Raw genomic sequence first — 21705 nt, 5'->3', positions numbered from 1 at the left:
AGAAAAAAGAATATCTTCTATGAAAGAAATAAAGAACTTGTCTTTGAATACTTGCATGGTATGCCAGAAAAAGCAGTAGAACACATGCTAGGGCATATTCAGCAAGTCATCGAGCCTCAGTTTCCTTCTGTATAAATTGAAGAAAATAATCTCTGCTCCATCTTCCCTAAAGTTTGTTGTGGGAATAAAAATTAAAAGTTTGCAAGAGATTCATAAAGCAATTGTTGGTAAAAATATAAATACTATTATTTCTGTAAAAAAAACCTATTTGACATATTGGATCTATAGAAGAATGTAAAGTTAGAAGATTAAGTTATTTTCGGGCAAGATGCTCTGATCTGAAATAAATCAGTATGTGCCAAAGTTGCATGCTTTCCCATGGGGATAGCCCGGCACACATGTGGTAGGTCAAATACAGCATTTGTGAGAGGAGGTCAAAGGAAAAAAAAAAGTTTTTAGAAGTTTCAATTATAAGCCCACACAAAAATAAAAATATCTTCAGTTTTCTCATTTATTTTTATTAGTTGGGTAGAAAGAAAAATGTGTAGATCTTCTGACAACTATAACAGTTTATGAACCATAAAGTTAGGTAATAGAAGTTGTTGATTAAAAATACATGTTTTTTTGAAAAGTATTAAAAATAATAAGACACTCTGGTGTTTTAAAGGTTTGGGTGCATAAGTCTCTCGTTTTGACATTTATAACGTCACTGAAACGCCTTGATTAAACATTTAACCATCGTTTGAAGTTTGTTTGTCCTTAAATTTTATCTCACAATTTGATTCAACCTCTTACTTCACTGATTTAATAAAACATACTGTTTGCAAATTATTAAATTGTAGGACTTTATTGTGGATTGTTAATATATCAGATGGGCATAAAATAGTAGTTATGGGAAAAGGTAATACTCATAAGCTCTTTTTCTCGACTTGGGTCATTTTGCTATGTTGACATCTACTAAAGGAAAAGGCTACTGATTACTTCCAAAAGCAAGTTCTTGGTTCAAGAAGGGTAGTAAGTATGGAATCTTTAGTCTCATATACACTAGCCCATGGGAGGGCAAAGGCACAATCTTAACAAGCTAAGTAAATGTATGTGAATGCATTGCTCACAATGAAATGCATACAGAGTGAAAAATCCTATAAATATATCTTAAATTCCAATTGTGAAAGTCTGAGCCTTTTTAAAAGCAGTACTTATTTTTGAAGATCAATATGCATTTTTCATAACAGTGTGCTAGTGTGAAGGTGACATAGGTACATATTGTCTGAGCATGTGGATTTTAAGTCATGTGACCTTGAGTTTTTGTCCCAGCTCTGCCATTTTCTTAGTGACCTAGAATACATTACTTAGATCTCTGTGCCTCAATATCCCTAAACTGGAATAGTATTACTAGTACCTATTCAAAAAGTTGTCTAGAAGGTATCTGTCGAAATGTTACTGATTGTATTAATCATGCTGTGATAAACACCACAGACTAGGTGACCTAAACAGAAGTGTATTTCATCAGTTCTAGAGGCTAGAAGTCCAAGATTAAGGGGTCAGAAGGGTTGCTTTTTGGTGAGACTTCTTTTTGGTGAAATTTATAGATGGCTGCCTTCTCGCTTTGTCCTCATATGGCCTTTCCTATGGGCACATGCATGCACACAAAAGAGGGAGCTCTAATGTCTTCCCCTTCTTATAAGGACACCAGTCCTGTGGAATTTGGGTCCCACCCTTATGACCTCACTTAATCTTACTTACCTCCTTAAAGGCCCTATCTCCAAACAGAGTCACCTTATGGGTTAGGACTTCAACATACACATTTTGGGAGGACATATCTCAATCCAGAGCACTGGTCCTACTTTCCATAGCTCTGGCTCGGATAGGCAGGATGCCCTCTGTGTTGAAGCACTGGTTTGTTCTTGCACTCTTCTGTCATGTCATACTTGACACATGGCTTATGACTCAGTGGGTCTCAGATTTGATTAGCAGCTCACACCTTAATTAGTTTATAGAGATCTCTAATTATATTACTCATTATGTTCATTCCTACTTGATGCTGACCTAGATTAATACCTACTAACCTAATAATCTTATTGGAGGGGAACATGTGAAGAGGGGACGGGACCTGTAAGGGAGTCAGAAAATAAATCATAGAGAAGAAAAGGTTAATGCTTCTGATTTGAGGTGCTTTAAAAGGATACCAACTAGGGGCACCTGGGTGGCTCAGTCATTAAGCGTCTGCCTTCGGCTCAGGCCGTGGTCCCAGGGTCCTGGGATCGAGCCCCGCATCAGGCTCCCTGCTCTGTGGGAAGCCTGCTTCTCCCTCTCCCACTCTCCCTGCTTGTGTTCCCTCTCTTGCTGTGTCTCTCTCTGTCAAATAAATAAACAAAATCTTAAAAAAAAATTAGAAAAAAACAAGGATACCAACTAGGTCACCAACGTGGATTTTCTGACTGAAGGAGCAGTAGCTCCTTCAATATAGCTTTCAAATTACTAAGACATATATTAACTATGATTTATATTTCCACCAGAGAAGGTAGCATTCAAGGGGCCATGGGGCAAGGGACATGGGATATAAGGCTAGTGCTCATTATTCCTTAGGAAGAGTATGAAACACTGTACCTCTGCTTCCAAAAGCTCTTAGCCAGATGCTGGTCTAGGCTAAAATGTTTGGGAAGTTGGGTTTTTCTCAGAGCAGTTGGGGTAGACATCCCCACCCCACTGCTTAGTATCAGTGTCCTGCTGTGGAAACTCAGATGCCCCCTCACACCTCCTTCAGGCTCCCACTTCTAACTGTACAGGGAGAAATCAGGACCCAAAGGTCCATCTACCCTTTCATACTTTCCCCATTGTCTCTCCCTGCATTTCATGTCCACAGTTAACTCCCCTCTTCACACACAATTCCTGAAATTTTGAATCTTTCAAAAAGTTTATGTAAACAGTCTTCAGTATGCCCTCATACAAAGCTGATTCTAAGACTTTCACTCCCTGCCCTGTCCCACAAAGATACAGAATGTCAGTGATTCTGTTGCCTTTCTGAGGAGTAGAGCAAAAATGAGGCTGAGGGTTGTGAGAATCCTCACACCAGACCACAAACCCTGGATATTTCAGTGTGCATATTGGGTTAACAATAGAATGATCACTTTTTTTTCCTGTTGAATTATATGCCACATTGTACAAAAACAAACGAATCTCAAGGGAATGGGCTGAAGCCCAAGAGACATACAGTCTTTTTTTTTTTTCCCCTGTGCCAGTTATAACTAGCTGTGTGATTTTGGTTCAGTTATTAATCTCACCAAATCTCAGTTAATTCATCACAGTAATATGAGACTAAGAGTAGGATCTCCTTCATACAGTGGGAACCAATTAATGGAAGATCTAACATAATTTCAGTACTCAGTGAACAGTATTTGTTTATATAAACAGATACATAACTGCTACAGCTCCCAATTTGAGTTTCAGCTCTACATGATTCTTATCTTTCCATTTATCTCCATCCCCACAGCAGGCTGAGCATAACCCTGCTCAATAACTTAGAATCAAAAGGTGAAGTAAAAGGAACTTCTGGAGCTAGTACTGTTCTAGGCCCTGAGCAGTACAGGCATGAGCAGGAGAAAGTCCTTGATTACCTGTAGCTCTCTCTCTTTTGTTTTTAATGGAGGAAATAGTATTTAGATATACAATATAATTAGAAATAGTGGAAAGTTTTTGATGAAAAAATAGATTGAGAGAGAGTGTTCAATGGTAGAAAGATGGGGCTATTTTTCGACCAGTCAGGGAAAGACTCTTTATGGAAGTGATATTTGAACAGAGAAAGTTCTCAATAAATTAAGGATTAAACCAAGTGAGGATATGGGCTGCTCAAAACATAGGTGAAGAAGATATGGAGCCAAAGTCAGAGCCGTGCCAGGAGTAAGACTGTGTTGCCTATAGACTTTGGTAAGGGCATTAGCTCATACAGGCTGAGCTGCAGTAACGAGGAAACCCCAAAATAGAGCAGCTCTGACATAGCAGCGTATCATGTTCTAAAGGTGAAGAATTTCTAGGATTCTTGGGTGGCCCTGCTCATAGGTCGTCCAGTTTTTGTCACTTGTTGCCCTGCCACTACGTGGTATCCTAATCCACTGTCTGGATTTTAGCATATGAGAAGAAAACAGAAACACATATACTGTTGAATGGTATGACTCCCAAGTTGTATACATTGGTCAACACACAAGCCCACAAAGGAAGCTGGGGCATGTAGCCATTGGCCAGCTAAATTCCCAAAACCATATTATTAAAAGAAAGAAGGGAGAAGGAGAGTGGTTGATAGTGGAAGTCAATCCCTAGTCATGGCCACAGCAAGGAATATAGATTTTATTCTAACTGTGATGGGAAGCCACTGAAAATTATGGAGTGGAACAGTGAGGCTATTTAATTCACACATTTGGAAGGTTATTTATAGAACATACTTCTAGAATATAGAAGGGCAAAAGAAGGAAAGCAAGAGGTGATTGCAGCAACCCAGGTGAGAGATGAGGGTAATTTGGGTCAAAGTATTGTAGGTAGAAATTTTAAATTCCGGATATACTAAAGGTAAAGCCGGAAGGTTGTAAAAAAGAGGGGGAAAATGGTAATCAAAGACCCCTCCTAAGATGTTACACTAAGAATTGGGTCTTCTACTATGTTTGAGAAATGTGTTGGGAAACACACATACTTATGTACCCCTTGTAAAATATGCATGCTTCATGGGTTTGTGTGTGTGTGTGTGTGTGTGTGTGTGTATCTGTTTAACAGAAAAGATCAATATATGTGCCAAGATTTATGGTAATGCCAGTTTGGTTATTCTGTGATATCAAAATATACTCTTCCCTCTCAGTTCCAGAATATTAGTAAGCACAATGCCTCTTTTCTGAATAGCAGGCAGGAAAAAAAAAAAAAAGTGAATAGAGAAAGCCCAGAAAGAAAGTGAGAGCTCCAGGATCTGTTTCTAGATTAAATACTGCCTGACCTTGGGCAACTCATTCAACTTTCAAGGACATAAATATCCTCATCTGTAGAGTGGGGATAATGATACTAGTCTTATCTACCTCAGAGGATCATTGTAGATCCCAATGGACTAAGAGATGTGAAAAGACTCTGTTTAAAATGTTAACATCATGGTGAATAATTTATATCACATTTTAAATTTCAATCTGATTCCTCCCATGGTACCACTTGGTAAAAGCAACCACTTTCATGCTTGTTCTCTCCAGTTCCCATGGCAATTTGGCTTCTCAAAGCAGGTCAAGCAGACTCCAAAATAAACTTGCAGAGTTAGAATCTGTAGTTTTGGGATAATTAAATTGTTGTTGTTGTTTTAAAACCTAATTTGTTATTTGTAACAAGTAGATTAAGCAACCTTATTATAAAGACTGACAATTAGGTTTTCTGGGTAGCCAACACCACATTCATTTTAAATATTATGAACAAGTTATCATAAATGTTTCACCATGTTCCTTTAATCAATCAGAATGTCTGAATATTTTAATATCTTTTATATGTAAGGCACTTTGTGTGATCCTTTTTAATGTATGAGCATATTTTGGATTTAGAACTAACAAAATAAGCTAGATTTGGTAATGTGCAGGACAATTGGAAATCTGAGATAAATCTTAATATTCATTTCCTTCCCAGAACTCTCACTGGAAAGCAATGCATGCTTTTTGTTGTACCAACAGGTTTTAACCACCAGCTTTCCTCAAACATACTCTTAGGACTGTAACATTGTGTGCCTAAAGGCAATGCAACTCTATATTAAAAATAGTATTTCTCCCAGTGCATTGTATTTTACTGACAGATTTCTGGAAAATAGGTTAAATATTTGAAACTTTATGTTTATGTTAAAATAAAAAAATATTTATCATGGATTTCAGTACAAAATTTGATGACTAAGAAAAAGTAAAAGACAAGAATTTAAAGAAATATTGCATTAATGGCCAAGCCCTTGACTTCCAGGGTTTGAATTTACTCTGTTTTCCCGTTAGGGGAATATCAGTAAAAATATCTAAGATGAACAGCTATAGTGTTCTAATCAGATCTAGATGATTGATAGACACAAATGAGGTATTTCTTGTGCCTTTATCAGAGCCCTAAAATTGTACTTGACAGAGTGGATAGGAAAGACATTTGCGATATGATATTTTTCTTTGAAATCCTCTAGAATTATCTCCTAGAGGTAATAGTACATAAAACATACTAAGAGTGCCAAGTATTGATAGACTGATATACCTAGTATATATAGCTTGATAAGATTAGGTTTGATCCTTATGTTAGACTAGATTCTTTGGGGGACATTTATTGTATGGCATAATTAGGAAGCACAGGAATGAAACTGACCAGAGGCCTGACAGAATCCAAAGGAAACTAACAATGTTTTGGGGACTCGTGTTTTTAATTTCTCACCTTAGCCTTTATGGGTAGTCACACATTTTCACACCATACATGCTTTTTCTACATTTGATCAGGGAAAATGACTACTGGGCATAAACAAATCATACAATTTAACGTAGTGACCACCATAGGGAGAAAGTGTTTTTTCTTCCCATTGCCTGTATGTAGTCCAGAGAAGGAATCTGAATGGTCCTACCTAAACCAGTCAGTTTTGCCACAGTGCTGTGCTATCTATATTCCCTCAGTTTGCATTATGTGCCCACAATGATAACCAGGAGCAGTGTTTTTATTAGAACCAGATGGAAGATAAGGTGAGAGAGCAAGATGAATCAGGAAAATTCTATAAATGATTATTACACTGAAGCTTTGGTTGGTTGGTTAAGTCAGAGGAGCAGCATCGAGTAATTCCATAGAATCTAAAGCAACCAGAACTAATGCCCAGAGTATTAATCTCTCCTGTACTGATGCCATACTCAACGTCACCACATTACACGACAGGGAATATCTTTCTCTATGGGCAGCAAGATTCATTGTTGGATAACTTTTGCCCTTACAAAAATAACGGAAGCCCGAATCTACCTTCTGGTTCTTTGTCTAGTTTTACTTTTTGGAATGACATGGGCTGGACTTCCTCTTCTCATATCGGCTCTCATGTTTATTGAATATTCTGTATCCTTTCCAAATATTTAGTTTTCCACCTGGACACACTCCGTTTGTGTGATCTTCTATCTCAGGCACTTGCCATTCTGATATATCTCCTATGGACACATCCCTAAGAATGATGCACATGTGACTAAGGGCAAGGAGCAGGGAGAGGAAAGAAAGAGGTGGGAAGAGTGAGTATAGATACCAGGTGACTGATTTTCCAATGAGTAAGCTGAGGGCAGGTGGAAGAGATAGAAACTAATGGATGAACTTACTGTATTCACCCATCAGGGCACATCAGCTTAGGAAGAATACAAAGCAAATTAGACACAACACTGGTCTTTTCTAATACAAAGAAACAAGATGATATTTAAACAAACAGGATTTAGCAGATGGTGTGTTCCAGAAGAAGAAAAATTACCTGTAATTCAGTCATCCCTTAAAGCCATTCAAATTTTAAGGTAGCTGCTCATTTAAGACTAATTGGGCACTATCTTGCTACTCTTTTTCTTGTCAAATGTGTACTTATTCATTCTTTTGTTTTACTTCGTAGCCTATATTCCTCTAGAAAATGGGAACATCCAGGCTTATGTGGTCATATTCTTAGTGCCATAAGTAAGGCTGACTACCTAGCTCTCTGTGCAGCAGATAATAGAGCACCTTAAAAAGCATAGCTACCAAATACAGTAGATGAAGCTGAAAGTACCTGAGAAAGACTTCTAACTGTTCTGTTATCATAGCTTCTGGACTGTTTGTTTGTTTATTTTACTGAATAAAATTGATAATATTGGGTAGGTTTAAAGTATGTGGCATATTACTTTGATACATTTATATATTGTAATATAGTTGGTGATGTAGTGATATTTATCATATTTTATAATTATAGTACAATATTATTGTCTATATTCATTATACTGTACATTAGATCCCTATGGCTTATTTACTACTCATTACCAGTGTGTACCTTTAAACACTGTAGCTCTTATCTACTACACCATTCCCCTGGTAACCACCATTTTACTCTCTGGTTTTTACCGGTTTAATTTTTTTTTAGATTTCACATGTAAGTGATACCATACAATACTTGTCTTTCTTTGTCTGGCTTATCTCAGTGTAATGTGCTCAAGGTCTACCCGTGTTGTCACAAATGAGAGGATGCCTTCCTTCCTCGTGGTTGGGTAATACTCCATTGTGTATATGTACCACATCTTTTTTTTTTTTAACACAGGAACTAATATTGTCTTCTCGCAAGAAAAATACATATATACTCATACAGATATCATGAATTCTAGATTTAGATAAGAGGAGAAATGGAAGTTATTGAAGACTGAAACTATCATATGAACCAATGCATGAAATTGGGAATGCTCAAGATGCATTCAGAAGACAAGTTTATCATCACTTAATTGTACAAAGGAACATAATGATCTTAGAGATATAAATAGATAATATAGAGGACTTTATTTTTTTTGCCAAGAAATTTGTACTTTATTTTATAGGTAGGGGGAAGCCATTGACATTTTCTCTGGGTTGGGGAAGTGGGAGAACAGCACAATAAAACATGATTTGCAAACTTAATACAACAATGTGTAGGATCCGTTCAATGAGAGGACAAAGCAATTTAGTGATAGAGAGGAAAGATAGAAAGGGCTGCTTGTATAAGACCAAGGCTGACTTCAAATGTGGTAAATCCACAGTGTCTTTCCAAATATCACAGATAAACAGACCATTGTTCATTGTCTATATATTATATTGTGGGGACATAGAACCTTGGATTATAATTCCTACACAAAGTGTTATTCTATTGAACTTACACTTCTATTTAGGTAAAAAAGGCAATTTTAAGAAGTAAACAATTCTAAAACTTCATGTACACTTGGATTTTAAGGCTAAGTATATTTAATGTCAGAAATACTTTAGGGGCACCTGGGTGGCTCAGTCGGTTAAGCATCTGCCTTTGGCTCAGGTCGTGATCCCAAGGTCCTGGGATCAAGCCCCGCATCTGGCTCCCTGCACAGTGGAGAGCCTGCTTCTCCCTCTCCCTCTACTGCTCCCCCCCCTCTACTGCTCCCCCCTCTCCCTCTACTGTTCCCCCTGCTTGTGCTCTCTCACTCTCTCTGTCAAATAAATAGATAAAATATTTTTAAATAAGAAGAAATATCTTAATAAAGAGGTTTGAAATGGTGTTACTGCTATGAGAAGTCCTGAGACTTCCATCAGTGACCTTATGTAAATTATCTATACAGTTAGAGTTATATCTCTTCAAATGATAAGTTACAATTTAAAAACATGCTTTAATGGGAATGGAGATGGGGAATTTCATTTTTTACTCTACATTGGGGTGAGCAAATGATGCCCCACCTGCCAATCTGTCCTACTCTGTTTTGAAAATATAGTTACTATAAACTATATAGTTTGGTATATACTATACTATACTATACACAGATGCACTATTTTCCTATTGTCTATGTCTGCTTAATGCTACAATAGCGAAGTTGAGTAGATGTGACTGAGATTGTATGGCCCACAAAGCCAAAAACATTTACTATCTGACTCTTTAAACAAAAGTTTGCCCATCCCCACCTTATATAATGTTCTGTACTGTTAGTTGTTCATATAAGGTATTTTTCTTTTCCCCACCAAAAAAAAAAAAAAAAAGAAAAAGAAAAAGAAAGAAAGAAAAATCAGTAGAGAGAGAAAGGTATGATGTTGATGAAGATCATGATTAATTAAAAAAAAACAGTCAAATTATTAATATGACATATCTAGAAAACATCTTTTCATTGAGCTGGGGGGATAATGATAATGACTAGGAAGCTGCTGACAAAGGTTTCCATATGCAAACATGGGCTGTCGACAGTGTGTGTACTCAACTCTGTGTACTCAACTCATGGTGAAACTAGGGATTCCATACAAACTTGCAGGTTTTAGGACTGGCAACCCAATTGACTCCTGGGTTGTGGAAGTTTCCAACCATACATCTATTCAATAGAGATATAGAACTCAGAGCAGACTGGTCAGTTAGATAAGATTTTATTAATAAAATTAGATAAACAGAGAACACATCCAAATCATAATCAAGAGCTAAAGTAGTAGAGAGAAGAATTGGAAAAAAGGGAACTTGGGTGAGGATGAGAAAGAATCATGAGAACATTATGAGTAAAGCCACATATGAAGTAGGAAAGAAATATAACATTGGTATCTGGAATACTTTACAGTAGATGTAATCAGGGGGAAAGTGTCAAACACTTTTATCAAAAAGTCAGGGGGCACCTGAGTGGCTCAGTCGTTGGGTGTCTGCCTTCGGCTCAGGTCATGATCCCAGGGTCCTGGGATCGAGCCCCGCATTGGGCTCCCTGCTCCATGGGGAGCCTGCTTCTCCCTCTCCTACTTCCCCTGCTTGTGTTCCCTCTCTTGCTGTCTCTCTCTCTGTCAAATAAATAAATAAAATCTTTAAAAAAGTCAGCAAAACTGTATATTTTGATGTGTGATCTTGGGTAATTTTATTCAATCAACTAGTAAATTACAGGGTTGAAAATTAAACTTACATCTCTAGGATAAAAATACTATATTTTTACCCCATTACAATAAACTATTTTCCAAAACTATTTTCCAAAGCCATTTGGGACATCTTCCAATCTTTCTAACTCACAGGCCCTGATTTCTTTTCCTTTGACAAATCTCTTTCTCCAAACCAATCTCTTCCCAAGAAATGGTCAGGTCTCAGCTATACTGCTGTATTTTTTAATCTATTATGTTGTATTTGGATCTTCAACTTCTTCACTCCCCATATGGGGCAGCTGATGTATATTGACTCAGTTCTCAAGTACTGGAAACAGATGCCTGTGGGATTTCTAGAGAGAGATAGACATTTTCTTGAAATTGGGACACACCAAAATCAAGACACATAGGTTAGACCTCTTTACCATGCATACCTTCTCTCCCACAATTGGCATGAACTAAAAGGATTCATTCATTTTTTTCATGCAACAGATAGTTATTGAATGCCTATGCAAATTTAAGAACCGTTTCAGGTTCTGGGGATTTAGTTAACCACAAGAGAAGGAAGGGCTTTTGCCTCCTTTCATAAAACTTGCACTTAAGAGGGAAATAATATATAGGTCAGTAAATAGATAAAAATCTTATTTTAGATAATTCTAACTCCTGGGGAGATAATGAATTGTTGGTTCTAAGGATTGGAGAGATCTAGTATTGTTAACCTAGGATACTTGGACTTTTAGGACTTCGAAATATAAACTTAGTTTCCATGAACTCCTTGAAATTGCATTAAAAAATAAGTACCTAGTAATATGCACATTTGGGGGCGGGGAAGAGTTTATAGCATGCATCAGTGTCTCAAAAGAGTATGTAACCCACAAAAGACTTAGAACACTTAGACTGACACGATGGGCCTTTCTGAAGGGGTGATGTTAAAATTGAGACCTGACTTAAGAACCAAGCTATGAGAGTTTGTGGGTCACAAGTACCAAGCAGAATAGAAAGCAAGTTCCTGAGGCAGGAAAAGTTCAGTGAGATGCAGGTGAATGAAGACTAGAAGAGCTAGAAGAATGAGTTGGAGAGAAATGTTCAAATACTCAAAAGAAGAAGGCAAGAGATGGCTCTTACACCAAAGAATTTAGATTAAAAAAAAAATGTGCTGAGAAACCATTACAGTGATTTAAGAGGAACTATGAAATATGATTTTAAAAGATCTCTTGAGAAGAAGTTATAAGTAGGCAAGAAGTATAGTGCAGAGCCCACTTAAGAGTGTTCTTCTAAGTGTCCAAGGGAAAGGTGGTGATGACTTTAGCCAGAGTAATAGTACTCTAAATAGATGTATACGTAAATGTATACAGATTCCAGGATATATTTGGCAAGCAAAGCTAAGAGGGTTTTCTTTGGAAATTATTCTGTTTTGATAATGATATGTTTGAGATACCTATTCTGTACAGCAAGTAGTCAATACACATTTTGGTTAAGAGCCAAATGGTAGAATTTTGAGTATTAAAATCAAAATTTGACCAAAGCCAAATATATCATTCTAGGGTATAAAAATATCTCATTGTGTCATTATTATAATTTTTCATTAAATTTTAATTGTTAAATTTTAAAGGTTTGAATTTTTGTTACAAAGAATAATAATTTTTCAGTAGTAATAGCCTTTAGATGGCAATCATAAATGCCTGCTCACTTTCAACTGATGCCACTGAAGGAATAAGATTTTTTGATGTACATTATTTTTACCTTTTTAAATTCTTTTCCTAATTTTCTTTATATTCTGTATGATGACTGGACTGTAAATTACTTATTTTTATAGCTTTTTCACTTTGTTGATAGTTTGAGGAAGTGATATCAAAATTGTGCCTTTCACTCAGCCTCCATAAGATTTAAAGTATTCCTGGGTTTTTTTGTTTGTTTGTTTTTTTGACTCATAGCCCAATAAGGTAACTTTAATTTTGGATACATTTTAATGGTCATATTGTTAAATGTTATGATTGTGAGTATACTAAATATTTGTGTAAACAATAGAATTGTGGTGAAGTATGATTTCAATTTTTCTTCTCTATATTAATTTTTATAGTCATTTCTTGACTCAAGATGTCACACTTTTTTAAAAACTATCTAAGCAAATCACTCTCTTATTGTTCATATTCAATGACTGCCTACTTATTTCAGATTATCTTAATTAGTTTATATAAAATTGAGTTTTTAAATCAACTTTTTATGAAGGATTTATAGTTTTATTAATAAATATAATTCAATTAATATTTTAAGCACAGAGATTTCACTAGAATATTTTAAAATACATATTCAAAAATTGAGAATAAATTCAAATTATGCCCAAATTAAACTACAAAGATGTAGTAAACAGAGCAGTTTGATGTGGGGTGCCTGGGTGCCTCAGTCACTAAGTGTCTGCCTTCAGCTCAGGTCATGATCCCAGGTTCCTGGGATCGAGCCCCTCATTGGGCTCCCTGCTTGGCAGGAAGCCTGCTTCTCCCTCTCCCACTCCCCCTGCTTGTGTTCCCTCTCTCGCTGTGTCTCTCTCTGTCAAATAAATAAATAAAATCTTAAAAAAAAAAACAGTATGGTGCTTGCACAAAAATAGACATATAGATCAATGGAACAGAATAGAAAGCCCAGAAGTAAACCCACAATTATATGGTTAGTTAATCTTCAAGAAAGGAGGCAACACTACACAATTGGAAAAAGGTAGGCTCTTTAACAAATTATGTGGGAAAATTGGATGGCTATATACAAAAGAATGAAACGGGACCACCTTGTTACATCATACATGAAAACTCAAAAATGGTTTAAGGACCTAAGTATGAGACCTGAAACCACAAAAATCCTACAAGAGGGAACAGGTTGTAATTTCTCTGACAGTGGCCATAGCAATAACTTTCTAGATATGTTTCCTAAAGCAAGGGTTACAAGAGCAAAAAATAAACTATTGGGACTACATCAAAATAAAAAAGCTTCTGCACAGCAAGGGAAACAACTAAAAAAAAAAAAAAACTAACGACAACCTACTGAATGGGAGAAGATATTTGCAAATGACATACCTGATGAAGGGTTAGTATCCAAAATATATAAAGAACTTATACAGCTCAACACTAAAAAAACCGCAAATAATCCAGTTTTAAAAATGGGCAGAAGACACAAACAGACATTTCTCCATTCCAGATGACCAACAAACACAAGAAAAGATGTTCAACATCACTCATCATCAGGGAAGAGCAAATCAAAACCACAATGAGTTATTACTTCACACTTGTCAGAATAGCTAAAATCAAAAACTCAAGAAACCGCAAGCATTGGTGAAAATGTGAAGAAAAAGAAACCCTCATGCACTGTTGGTGGGAATCCAAACTGGTGCAGCCGCTGTAGAAGACAGTATGGAGATACCTCAAAAAATTAAAAATAGAACTACCCAATGATCCAGTAGTTGCACTACTGGGTTTTTACCCAAAGAATATGAAAACACTAATTCAAAGGGATTTATGCACTCCTATGTTTATTGCAGCATTATTTACAATAGCCAAACTATGGAAGCAGCTCAAGGGTCCATTGATAGATGAATGAATGAAAAAGATGTGGTGTGTGTATAATATATATATATAATATATATATATATATATATATATATTTATGGAATATTATTCAGCCATAAAAAGGAATGAAGTTTTGCCATTTGCAACAACATGGATGGATCTAGAGAGTATAATGCTAAGCAAAATAAAGAAAGAGAAATAATTTCACTCACATGTGCAATTTAAGGAATAAAACAGTGAACAAAGGGGGAAAAGGGACAAACCAAAAACCAGACTCTTAACTATAGAGAACAAACTGATGATGGAACATGAATGAAATAGGTAAAGGGGATTAAGAGCATACTTAACCTTCATGAACACTGAGTATTATGGAACTGTTGAATCACTATATTGTCCACCAGACACTAATATAACACTGTATGTTAACTACACTGGAATTTTTTTTTTAAATGGCAGCTAGAGAAGCCCAAAATTCAAATCACATTCCTTTTTCATTTATTAACAAATAGAGATACAATACATACATTATATGAATGATAATTTACACAATCACCTGATTATTTATTGTACATTTCATTAAATGTGCCAGAAATGAGATGGAAGCATATGGTTATTCAGGCTTTCAAAGTCAAATTTAAACATATGGATACTTTATTATGGATGTGGTTTATGTAAGAAAGAAATAATAAAACTCAGTGGATACCAATCCATGAGCTGAAAGGAAGACAAATTATTCTTAAATATATATATATATTTTTATATTTAATGAAAATCAGCCTGTAAATTAACCAGCCAACTCCCTTCCCAAATATTTTAGCTAACGGGATTTCTGTACTTGTCTGGAGTTTACTGGAGAATAAATAAATGCAGCATAGTGATTCTTCCTATTGCTATATACATATTAAAAACCTATCACTATAGTAAAAGGGAGATGCAAGGAAAATGGTACTTATTTTCTTTTCTATCATCTCTTACCTATCCCCAGCCCCAAGAATATTTGAATGTGTAAGAACATTGATTAGTGTGCTTTTCTGAATATGAAATTTGTTTTGCCCTCATGTTCCCATAAGGCCAATATTCCTGGGGAAGGTATTACAAATGTTGTATAGTTTGTAATATAAGTTGTATAAATCAAATACTCCAGTTATTTTTTGCTCGTATTATAAGCCTTAGTTGAGAATGTTGCCATGTACTTGGTCAGGTAGGTCTGGGGACTTAAATATTATAGACCCTGTCTGTCATCTTATAAAAAACAGTCAAGTTCATATCACACTGATAGGACCTTGAGATCTGTGAGGTCAAGACAAAGACTGAAAATGTACCTGACCTCCGATATGACTTTACTAAAGTTTGTGATGACAGGCAGTAAAGTGAATGCGGTCTTTCACCGAGTTGATTTGACAGCTCATAGCAAGCTGTAAAAGTTTGTAGAAATTCCAGTTTCTGTTATCTCAAATATATGATTACGTTGTAGAAATAGATGAAGCCAAACCATCAAGATATTTATACAGAGATAGTATGTATGCAGAAACACACACATGTATACACACAGAAATAAAACACCTTAATTGTGTGTGTTTACATTCTGCTTTTAAAAAAGCAAATTATTGAGGGAAATTATTGATCAAACAAAATTTTGGTAAAAAGCTTTTACTCAAGCTAGCAGAGAGATGATTAATATTTCTACTTCTTAGCTCATGAATGAAACATTTTAATTATTCATAAAATATGTTTTGATCATTTCCTTTTGTAAAAACAACATTTTTTGAAAAATGAAGAAAGAGAATGCCACTTGTTTTCTCTCCTTCCTTTTTTAAGGATCATTTTTTTTCTTTCTTTTTTTTTTTAATTTTTTATTGTTATTTTAATCACCATACATTACATCATTAGTTTTTGATGTAGTGTTCCATGATTCATTGTTTGTGCATAACACCCAGTGCTCCACGCAGAATGTGCCCTCTTTAATACCCATCACCAGGCTAACCCATCCCCCAACCCCTCCCCTCTAGAACCCTCACTTTGTTTTTCAGAGTCCATCGTCTCTCATGGTTCGTCTCCCCTTCCGACTTACTCCCTTTCATTCTTCCCTTCCTGCTATCTTCTTCTTTTTTTTTTCTTAACATATATTGCATTATTTGGTTCAGAAGTACAGATCTGTGATTCAACAGTCTTGCACAATTCACAGCGCTCACCATAGCACATACCCTCCCCAGTGTCTATCACCCAGGCACCGCAACCCTCCCATCCCACATCACTCCAGCAACCCTCAGTTTGTTTCCTGAGAATAAGAATTCCTCATATCAGCGAGGTCATATGATACCTGTCTTTCTCTGGTTGATTTATTTCACTCAGCATAACACCCTCCAGTTCCATCCACGTCGTTGCAAATGGTAAGATCTCATTCCTTTTGATGGCGGCATAATATTCCATTGTGTATATATACCACTTCTTCTTTATCCATTCATCTGTCGATGGACATCTTGGCTCTTTCCACACTTTGGCTATTGTGGACATTGCTGCTATAAACATTGGGGTGCACGTACCCCTTCGGATCCCTACATTTGTATCTTTGGGGTAAATACTCAGTAGTGCAATTGCTGGATCGAATGGTAGCTCTATTTTCAAATGTTTCAGGAACCTCCATACTGTTTTCCAGAGGCGTTGCACCAGCTTGCATTCCCAACAACAGTGTAGGAGGGTTCCCCTTTCTCCGCATCCCCGCCAACATCTGTCATTTCCTGACTTGTTAATTTTAGCCATTCTGACGGGTGTGAGGTGATATCTTATTGAGGTTTTGATTTGGATTTCCCTGATGCCGAGCGATGTTCAGCACTTTTTCATGTGTCTGTTGGCCATTTGGATGTCTTCTTTGGAAAAATGTCTGTTCATGTCTTCTGCCCATTTCTTGATTGGATCATTTGTTCTTTGGTGTTGAGTTTGATAAGTTCTTTTTTTTTTTTTTAAAGATTTTATTTATTTATTTATTTGAAAGAGCGAGAATGAGAAATGGAGAGAGAGAGAGAGAGCACATGAAAGGGGGGAGGGTCAGAGGGAGAAGCAGACTCCCTCCTGAGCAGGAAGCCTGATGCGGGACTCGATCCCGGGACTCCAGGATCATGACCTGAGCCGAAGACAGTCGCTTAACCAACTGAGCCACCCAGGTGCCCCAGAGTTTGATAAGTTCTTTATAGATTTTAGATACTAGCCCTTTATCTGATATGTCATTTGCAAATATTTTCTCCCATTCTGTCGGTTGTCTTTTGGCTTTGTGGACTGTTTCTTTTGCTGTGCAAAAGCTTTTTATCTTGATGGAATCCCAATACTTCATTTTTGCCCTTGCTTCCCTTGCCTTTGGCGATGTTTCTAGGAAGAAGTTGCTGCAGCTGAGGTCGAAGAGGTTGCTGCCTGTGTTCTCCTTTAGGATTTGGATGGACTCCTGTCTCACATTTAGGTCTTTCAACCATTTGGAGTCTATTTTTGTGTGTGGTGTAAGGAAATGGTCCAGTTTCATTCTTCTGCATGTGGCTGTCCAATTTTCCCAACACCATTTGTTGAAGAGACTGTCTTTTTTCCATTGGACATTCTTTCCTGCTTTGTCAAAGATGAGTTGACCATAGAGTTGAGGGTCCATTTCTGGGCTCTCGATTCTGTTCCATTGATCTATGTGTCTGTTTTTGTGCCAGTACCATACTGTCTTGATGATGACAGCTTTGTAATAGAGCTGGAAGTCTGGAATTGTGATGACACCAGCTTTGATTTTCTTTTTAATATTCCTCTGGCTATTCGGGGTATCTTCTGGTTCCATACAAATTTTAGGATTATTTGTTCCATTTCTTTGAAAAAAGTGGATGGTATTTTGATGGGGATTGCATTGAATGTGTACATTGCTCTATGGAGCATTGACATCTTCACAATGTTTGTTCTTCCAATCCATGAGCATGGAACGTTTTTCCATTTCTTTGTGTCGTCTTCAATTTCTTTCATGAGTATTTTATAGTTTTCTGAGTACAGATCCTTTGCCTCTTTGGTTAAATTTATTCCTAGGTATCTTATGGTTTTGGGTGCAATTGTAAATGGGATCGACTCCTTGATTTGTCTCTCTTCTGTCTTGTTGTTGGTGTATAGGAATGCCACTGATTTCTGTGCATTGATTTTATATCCTGCCACTTTACTGAATTCCTGTATGAGTTCTAGCAGTTTTTGGGTGGAGTCTTTTGGGTTTTCCACATACAGGATCATATCATCTGCAAAGAGTGAGAGTTTGACTTCCTCCTTGCCAGTTTGGATGCCTTTGATTTTTTTTGATGTCTGATTGCTGTGGCTAAGACTTCTAATACTATGTTGAAGAGCAGTGGTGATAGTGGACATCCCTGCCGCGTTCCTGACCTCAGGGGGAAAGCTCTCAGCTTTTCCCCATTGAGAATGATATTCGCTGCAGGTTTTTCATAGATGGCTTTTATGAAATTGAGGTATGTACCCTCTATCCCTATACTCTGAAGAATTTTGATCAAGAAAGGATGCTGTACTTTGTCAAATGCTTTTTCTGCATCTATTGAGAGGATCATATGATTCTTGTCCTTTCTTCTGTTAATGTATTGTATCACGTTGATTGATTTGCGGATGTTGAACCAATCTTTTAGCCCAGGGATAAATCCCACTTGGTCATGGTGAATAATCCTTTTAATGTGCTGTTGGAACCTATTGGCTAGTATTTTGGTGAGACTTTTTGCATCCATGTTCATCAAGGATATTGGTCTGTAATTCTCCTTTTTGATGGGGTCTTTGTCTGGTTTTGGGATCAAGGTAATGCTGGCCTCATAAAACGAGTTTGGAAGTTTTCCTTCCATTTCTATTTTTTGGAACAGCTTCAGGAGAATAGGTATTATTTCTTCTTGAAATGTTTGGTAGAATTGTCCTGGGAAGCTATCTGGCCCTGGGCTTTTGTTTGTTGGGAGATTTTTGAGGACTGCTTCAATTTCCTTAGGGGTTATAGGTCTGTTCAGCTTTTCTATTTCTTCCTGGTTCAATTTTGGTAGTTGATACATCTCTAGGAATGCACCCATTTCTTCCAGGTTATCTAATTTGTTGGCGTAGAGTTGCTCATAATATGTTCTTAGACTTGTTTGTATATCTTTGGTGTTGGTTGTGATCTCTCCTCTTTCATTCATGATTTTGTTGACTTGGGTCCTTTCTCTTTTCTTTTTGATAAGTCTGGCCAGGGGTTTATCAATCTTGTTAATTCTTGCAAAGAACCAGCTCCTAGTTTCGTTGATCTGTTCTACTGTTCTTTTGGTTTCTATTTCATTGATTTCTGCTCTGATCTTAATTATTTCTCTACTCCTGCTTGGTTTAGGCTTTATTTTCGGTTCCTTCTCCAGCTCCTTTAGGTGTAAGGTTAGGTTGTGTATTTGAGACGTTTCTTGTTTCTTGAGAAAGGCTTGAATTGCTATATACTTTCTTCTCAGGACTGCCTTTGCTGTATCCCAAAGATTTTGAGCAGTTGTGTTTTCATTTTCATTGGTTTCCATGAATTTTTTTAATTCTTTAATTCCCTGGTTGACCCATTCATTCTTTAGTAGGATGCTCTTTAGCCTCCATGTATTTGAGTTCTTTCCGACTTTTCTCTTGTGATTGAGTTCTAGTTTCAAAACATTGTGGTCTGAAAACATTCAGGGAATAATCCCAATCTTTTGGAAGCAGTTGAGACCTGATCTCTGACCTAGGATGTGACCAATTCTGGAGAATGTTCCATGGGTACTAGAGAAGAATGTGTATTCCGTTGCTTTGGGATGGAATGTTCTAAATATGTCTGTGAAGTCCATTTGGTCCAGTGTTTCATTTAAAGTCTTTATTTCCTTGTTGATCTTTTGCTTAGATGATCTGTCCATTTCAGTGAGGGGGCTGTTAATGTCCCCCAATATTATTGTATTGTTTTCAATGTGTTTCTTTGTTTTTGTTATTAATTGCCTTATATAATTGGCTGCTCCCATGTTAGGGGCATAGATATTTCCAATTGTTAGATCTTCTTGTTGGATAGTCCCTTTAAGTAGGATATAGTGCCCTTCTTCATCTCTTATTACAGTCTTTATTTTAAAATCTAGTTTGTCTGATATAAGGATTGCCACCCCAGCTTTCTTTTGGTGTCCATTAGCATGGTAAATGGTTTTCCACCCCCTCACTTTCAATCTGGGGGTGTCTTTGGGTCTAAAATGAGTCTCTTGCAGACAGCATATGGATGGGTCTTGTTTTTTAATCCAATCTGATAGCCTGTGTCTTTTGATTGGGGCATTCAGCCCATTTACATTCAGGGTAACTATTGAAAGATATGAATTTAGTGCCTTTGTATTCCCTGTAAGGTGACTGTTACTGTATATTGTCTGTGTTCCTTTCTGATCTATGCTGCTTTTAAGCTCTCTCTTTGCTTAGAGGACCCCTTTCAATATTTCTTGGAGGGCTGGTTTTGTGTTTGCAAATTTCTTTAGTTTTTATTTGTTCTGGAAGCTATTTATCTCTCCTTCAATTTTCAATGAGAGCCTAGCTGGGTATAGTATTCTTGGCAGCATATTTTTCTCGTTTAGTGCTCTGAAGATATCTTGCCAGTCCTTTCCTGCCTGCCAGGTCTCTGTGGATAGGTCTGTTGCCAATCTAATGTTTCTACCATTGTTGGTTATATATCTCTTCTTCTGAGCTGCTTTCAGGATTTTCTTTTTGTTCTGAGACTGGTAAGTTTTACTATTACATGTCGGGATGTTGACCTATTTTTATTGATTTTGAGAGGGGTTCTCTGTGCGTCCTGGGTTTTGATGCTTGTTTCCTTCCTCACATTAGGGAAGTTCTCTGCTATAATTTGCTCCAATATACCTTCTGCCCCTCTCTCTCTTTCTTCTTCTTCTGGGATCCCAATTATTCGAATGTTGTTTCGTCTTATCGTATCGCTTATCTCTTGAATTCTGCCCTTGTGATCCTGTAGTTGTTTGTCTCTCTTTTTCTCAGCCTCTTTATTTTCCATCATTTGGTCTTCTATCTCGCTGATTCTCTTTTCTGCCTCATTTATCCTAGCCGTTAGTGCCCCCATTTTTGATTGCACCTCATTAATAGCCTTTTAGATTTTGACTTGGTTAGATTTTAGTTCTTTTATTTCTCCAGAAAGTGTTTCTCTAATAACTTCCACGCTTTTTTCAAGCCCAGCTAGTAATTTTAAAGTCATGATTCTGAACTCTAGGTCCAACATCGTACTAATGTCCGTATTGAGTAGGTCCCTGGGAGACGGTACTACCTCTTGTTCTTTTTGCTGAGGTGATTTTTTTCATCTTGTCATTTTGTCCAGAGGAGAATAGATAAATGAGAGAACAAAATGCTAACAGGTTAACAACGTCCCCAGCAAATATACTCTATACAAATCAGAAAAGACCTGAAACCAGGGGAAAAGAAAGAAAAAAGAAAGAGAAAAAAAGAAAAAGAAAAAGATAAAAACAAACAAAGCAGAACAAAACAAAAAAAAAACAGAATATGATCATATATGTTCAGGCTAGTGCATAGTTCAGTGCCACACAGTAGATTTTGGGTGTATTTTGGTCTTCAAGAAGAATGTGCCTCCTAAAATTTTAAA

This window comes from Zalophus californianus, chromosome 14 (genome assembly GCF_009762305.2).
Source record: "Zalophus californianus isolate mZalCal1 chromosome 14, mZalCal1.pri.v2, whole genome shotgun sequence".
Classification (NCBI taxonomy): Eukaryota; Metazoa; Chordata; class Mammalia; order Carnivora; family Otariidae; genus Zalophus; species Zalophus californianus.
Note: the sequence above shows the minus strand (reverse complement) of the source record.